Below are 7162 nucleotides of genomic sequence, written 5' to 3'. Positions count from 1 at the left end.
CATGGCAGATTCTGACAGGATTAAAATCTCAAAGTATGTCTGTGAAACAGAAATTTCTCTAACGACCCCCTGTGAAACTAGTCCCGTCCGAATAGGGCTTTAGGATATGTATGTGTTTGTATATATGTGTATGTGTATATGTATATGTGTGTGTATGTGTGTAGTGTATGTATATGTATGTATATATATATGTGTATGTATGTGCGTGTATATATGTATATATATATATATATATATATATATATATGTGTGTGTGTGTGTGTGTGTGTGTGTGTGTGCATGTATGTGTGGGAGTGTATGTATGTATGTGTATGTGTATATATATATATTTATGTGTATGTGTATATATATTTATGTGTATGTGTATATACAGTATATGTATATATATGTATATATGTATGTATATGTATGTGTATGTGTATGTGTATGTATATGTGTATATATATACAGTCAGGTCCATAAATATTGGGACATTGACACAATTCTAATCTTTTTGGCTCTATACACCACCACAATGGATTTGAAATGAAACGAACAAGATGTGCTTTAACTGCAGACTTTCAGCTTTAATTTGAGGGTATTTACATCCAAATCAGGTGAACGGTGTAGGAATTACAACAGTTTGTATATGTGCCACCCACTTTTTAAGGGAACAAAAGTAATGGGACAGATTAACAATCATAAATCAAACTTTTACTTTTTAATACTTGGTTGCAAATCCTTTGCAGTCAATTACAGCCTGAAGTCTGGAAGGTATAGACATCACCAGTTGCTGGGTTTCATCCCTGGTGAAGCTCTGCCAGGCCTCTACTGCAACTGTCTTCAGTTCCTGCTTGTTCTTGGGGCATTTTCCCTTCAGTTTTGTCTTCAGCAAGTGAAATGCATGCTCAATCGGATTCAGGTCAGGTGATTGACTTGGCCATTGCATAACATTCCACTTCTTTACCATAAAAAACTCTTTGGTTGCTTTCACAGTATGCTTTGGGTCATTGTCCATCTGCACTGTGAAGCGCCGTCCAATGAGTTCTGAAGCATTTGGTCACAACATGCTTTTCTTCACAACATTTGGCCAGATCAAGAACACTCTCCAGGAGGTAGGTGTATGTGTGTCAAAGTCAAAAATCAAGAGAAGACTTCACCAGAGTGAATAAAGAGGGTTCACCACAAGATGTGAACCATTGGTGAGCCTCAAAAACAGGAAGGCCAGATAAGAGTTTGCCAAACAACATCTAAAAAAGCCTTCACAGTTCTGGAACAACATCCTTTGGACAGATGAGACAAAGATCAACTTGTACCAGAGTGATGGGAAGAGAAGAGTATGGAGAAGGAAAGGAACTGCTCATGATCCAAAGCATACCACCTCATCAGTGAAGCATGGTGGTGGTAGTGTCATGGCGTGGGCATGTATGGCTGCCAATGGAACTGGTTCTCTTGTATTTATTGATGATGTGACTGCTGACAAAAGCAGCAGGATGAATTCTGAAGTGTTTCGGGCAATATTATCTGCTCATATTCAGCCAAATGCTTCAGAACTCATTGGACGGCGCTTCACAGTGTAGATGGACATTGACCCGAAGCATACTGCAAAAGCAACCAAAGAGTTTTTTAAGGTAAAGAAGTGGAATGTTATGCAATGGCCAAGTCAATCACCTGACCTGAATCCGATTGAGCATGCATTTCACTTGCTGAAGACAAAACTGAAGGGAAAATGCCCCAAGAACAAGCAGGAACTGAAGACAGTTGCAGTAGAGGCCTGGCAGAGCTTCACCAGGGATGAAACCCAGCAACTGGTGATGTCTATGCCTTCCAGACTTCAGGCTGTAATTGACTGCAAAGGATTTGCAACCAAGTATTAAAAAGTAAAAGTTTGATTTATGATTGTTAATCTGTCCCATTACTTTTGGTCCCTTAAAAAGTGGGTGGCACATATACAAACTGTTGTAATTCCTACTCCGTTCACCTGATTTGGATGTAAATACCCTCAAATTAAAGCTGAAAGTCTGCAGTTAAAGCACATCTTGTTCGTTTCATTTCAAATCCATTGTGGTGGTGTATAGAGCCAAAAAGATTAGAATTGTGTCAATGTCCCAATATTTATGGACCTGACTGTATATGCATATATTCTTTTTAATTTAGAACCTGACTCTGAGACACGCACAAGAATTCCAATGCACCTGTACTGAAACGTACCTGTGCAAATGGCAATAAACTTTGAACTTTGCTCTACCAACAAAAGAACAGGTGCAACCAAAAATCTAAAATTCATAACAGTGAAATCATTAGTATGACAGATGCCAAATTATTTCCATCACTTCATTATTTGACTCACCCTCAACTATCAACTTGTCAATCATGACAGATGTTTTCATCAGTAGAAAGTTTTTATGCCATTGAATTAGAATCACGTCACATACATCAGCTAGGATCAGACTATCACACAGGTCGATTAAAAAATGTAGCTTTTCGTAATAAAGTGCCTGCATTCTTGTTAATATTCAACCTTGCCTTTACTGGCTTGCACGTATAGGATTTGGTGCCTGACTGAAGCTTCCTGCTCATGGGACAACTACAATAACTCAAAATGATATAGAGAAACACTAGGGAGCCTGTTTACTGCTTATGGCACTAAATTAACTTGAGTAAATTTGAGCTTGAGCTACCTATTATGTATTTACGTTACTCTTTTGCTTGCCTTCATTGTTTCATGTTCTTTCTTCTCTTATTTTAATTTCTACATTACGTGACTTTACTCTTTCTAATGACCTCTTCATTTGATTGTGTGTGTCTCATCGCTCAATAAGAAGGATGATGGTATTTGGGTCAGCAGCACAACCCTGTGCTTATGCTGTATTGCAATCATGTATCATGATGCCTTGATTTAATGCCCTTGTTATAGTTAATAAATGATAAATGATAAATGATGTTATAGTTAAGAGATCAACCACATTTTGTTTTGATTTTATGTGTTGCTTACGAGATTCTACCACAATAATATACCAGTGCAGAAAATTAGTTTATACAATCATGCAGCAATATCCATGACAAACACTGTAAAAATAGTTTAAATATTTGTAGACTTTGTAATCAAAATGTATGCCTGCACAAAAGTAATAAGCACTGAATTTTTTCGAAAAAATAAAGGGCTGCTATTTATTGTTTTTCTTTTCTGCACTTCACTTCTGCTCCAGCTTGTGTGCTAATTTATCTTGAACTTAAAGTCAGCATTGTGTGGTGCAAATATTGTAAGTCTTATGATAAAACGCTGAATGCTGCTAAAGTCACTTTGGATAAAAGCAGTTGCTAAATGAAAAAAAAAAATGTAAATGTAGTTTACTTACTGCTAAGTGCTTCAAACAAAACTCTTTCAAAAGATGGCACTAACCTTGCAAAATTTGGCAGATTTGTTCATCCTCAGAGCTCACTGTATCATCCTGTTACCATCTTAGCACAACTTTGTTCCCAGCTGGCAATCAGATTGGAACTGGTGATTTCAGCCAGTGCTTGATGTTTTTGTGTGAAATGTGCATCAAACTGTCAGTGTGCGGTCGGAGCTGCATGCTGCCATCTATGCTCATATGCCCTCAGTTTGGACAAGGATTTTTAGTCAAGTGTGAACCAATGACCAGAGCCATAAATGCCATGTGACTAATCACAGGAAAATTACATCAGGACAAAGCTGATTGGCTGATGGCATCAAATTCCAAAACCAAATCCAAAAAGTATCATGAGCTGTGACGTCAGCTGAAGACAGCAGGCCAGGAAAAATCTAAAACTAAAATCTAAAACAAACTTTTAAGAGCCTCCGAAAAGGAAATGGTCACCGGTTAAAAAAAAAAAAAAAAAAAGTGAAAAAAAAAGAACGAAAAAAAGACTATTATAACATTAGATATTAAATATTATAATATAAATCAATCCACGTTATTATCATTAACTAAAACTAAATATTGAACTATTAAAAATTATTTTCAGTAACTGAAATAAAATTGTCACGTTTTGTTGTTGTTTCCGTTTCATTTTCAAGGACTTTTAGTTTGTTTTCATTATTTCCTGTGTTTCTTTTGTTGTTATGGTTGCTGAGGATGTTTTTATTCGTTACTATGGTTATTCATTTGTTAATTGATTATCTCACACCTGTTTCATATTCGGTTCATTATCTTGTGTATTGCCCTCAGTTCCTTCTGTTCTTTGTCTAGTGTTGTTTGTGTTCACGGACAAATCATTATTTTGTTTTATTTAATAAATGTTTATGCTGCTAAAGATCCGCTACATCTCATCATCATGTTCATCACAACATTAGAAAAATAAAAGATAAATATCCGATGAATAACTTGAAAAAAATTCCTTGAAAATGAGAAATGTTGCCTTGGCAACTAACTGAGTTCAAATAAGTAGTTCACTAGTTCACCTGCCCATTTAGCCTTAAATGGTTAGTTCACCCAAAATTCTGTCAGTAATTACTTACTTGTTCCAACCCCGTAAGACTTTGGTTCATCTTCGGAGCACAAATTAAGATATTTTTGATTAAATATGAGAGCTAGCTCACTCCTTCATAGGCTGCTAGGTAATTGATATCTGCCATCCCAGAAAAGTTAGTAAAGACATCTTTAAAATAGTCCAAATGACTACAGTGGCTCAACCTTAAGTTTATCAAGCGACGAGAATACTTTTTGTGCGCAAACCCCCCAAAAATAACGACTTTATTCAACTATTAATTTTCTTCTGTGTGGGCCTCTGAGTGAGTTCACGTAGTGTAACAGCGCAGCGGTTCTAGGTTGTACGTCAGAACGTAGACTCACTATTGGCCAGCATCACACGCATCACACATGCGTCGACCAATAGTGAGCCTACGTTCTGACGTACAAACCAGAAGCGCTGTGCTGTTACACTACGTCAACAGCTTAGGAGAATGACATGGAAGAGAAGAGATGGTTGAATAAAGTCGTTATTTTTGTTTGTTTTTGTGAACAAAAAGCATTCTCGTCGCTTGATAAACTTAAGGTTGAGCCACTGTAGTCACTTGGACTATTTTAACGATGTCTTTACTAACTTTCCAGGGATGGCAGATATCGATTACCTAGCAGCCTATGAAGGAGTGAGTCAGCTCTCAGATTTCATCAAAAATATCTTAATTTGCGTGAATTTTTTGGGCGAACTAACCCTTTAAAGGTTAATAGTAATCTAACTTGGCTTGCTGTCCTTGGAGGAGGCTCGAACCCGAGGCTCGGCTTGAGCTTGAGCCCATTTTATTTAATCTGTCCCTTTTTTGATGGTATCTTAGGCTATATTGAACCTATAGGTGCTTCCCAATTCGCGTAAGCACTATTTTATGCTGTTTTGTAGTATAAACACACGAGTAGTGTGTTCAGGAGAAGGCTGCCGGAAGAATTTGTCAATGAGATGACGTGGTGTCTGCTGTTTATATAGTATGCTCGTAATGATGATTGACAGGACTGAATGTTTAGGCTCCTCCCGAACCTACGTTTCGAACTTCATTAAAAATTCAAATGAAAGCTAAATAAAAAAAAATAAAAATGACAAAAGCAAATAAAAAATTACTAAAACTTAAACTAAAATTGAACTCAAAACTGAAAATATAAAAATAAAAGCTGATTCAAAATATATTGCACTGCAATAATGCAATGTATCCGGTACAGAACAACAAAAAAAAACAAACAAAAAAAAAACACCAAAATAAATAAAGTTCTACAGATGCAGATGTCAGTGGGGCCTGGATTATTAGCATGATTTCCAAACATAAAAGGACACAGAGAAACCATCACCCGTGACTCCCGGGAACAAAGGGTTTAAACATTGTAATTTTTTTCGGATGCACTTATTTTCTGAATGGAAAAGCTCTGTTCAGTAACATTTATTCAAACATTGTGCCTTTTTGCTGCTTTATTTGAAGCATTTTCAGATGACTGAGGTGTTAAAGATGAACCCTTTTTGTAAGTGATGTTTATTTTATTTTTGCTGCAGGTACTCATTTCCTGTGTTGTTTGTTTTTCACTCAATTCCTCAGTAGCCACGCTGATTCATCTAACAGCATGACATCATCCAGAAATCTGGAACATCTTGTCTTTTGCAACACAAAACACTATGGAAATGCTTTTCGATTTGCAAAAGTCCTCTTGAGCGCATCCATTTGACATCAAATACATCACCATTCACCAGTAATTATTTGTTAGCTTAAACAGGATGCATGGTGTCACAGCTCTGTTAGTTTGGACTTTTAGTTTGTTTCATCACATGTATCCTGTCTCCATGGTCACGCATCATAATGAGTTAGTTTAGTTCAGCTGTGTTTGATTGGCACCTCGTTATCTGCACTACTTAAAGGTGCTCTAAGCGATGTCACACGTTTTTTAGGCTGAATTTTTTTTTTTGTCACATACAGCAAACATCTCCTCAATATCCGCTAGCTGCTTGTCCCCTGATAACACTGGAAAAAAACGTGGTCTCTGTAGACAGCCCACGCTCCACAAACGGCAACAAATCAAACTGGGCCAACCTGCACAACAAAACATAACAAACATTGCTCCAGCCGACAAGAATGATTTGGGGGTGGGGGGTTAGTGTGCGTGCAAATGAAGGGGGTGTGGGGAGTGGAGGAGAAAGAAGCATGAAGAGGGAAGTTAGCTAGAGGAGAGATGTCCTAGACAACGACAACGACTAACGTTAGAATTATATTCTCTTGGATTTTGATATGTCCGACACACGACCATAGAGATGACGTTCCGATGAACAAATAGCAAAGAAGAGGGAAAAGGAGAAGGAACGTGCAAAGTTCCGAATTTACGTCGGAAAAGTTTCCGTTTCTGTTTCAGGAACCACGGAAGGGAGAGGGGGGGGATGAGGAGGGATGAGGAGGGTGGGTCGAGCTAGCCTCCATTTTGTTTGACAATACTTCGATAGTCAACAAGAAGTGACGTCACCCAACATCATTGTCCGTTCTCGTATGTGTTTGGTTGTGTCTGCATTAGCTGTCTGTATTACCTTGTGGAATATTATTAAATTATCTTGGAAACTTTTCATCTTCATCTTTGTGCCTTCATCAACAGAGCAACCGTTACACGTGGCACACGTGATTATTTTTCATGGTGTCCTTTATCAGTGAACTTTGGACAATTACACTTAACATGATAACCAACGAGTACATTTT

The sequence above is a fragment of the Scardinius erythrophthalmus genome, assembly GCF_964197995.2.
Source record: "Scardinius erythrophthalmus genome assembly, chromosome: 2".
NCBI classification, from domain to species: Eukaryota; Metazoa; Chordata; class Actinopteri; order Cypriniformes; family Leuciscidae; genus Scardinius; species Scardinius erythrophthalmus.
This window is presented reverse-complemented; position numbering follows the sequence as displayed.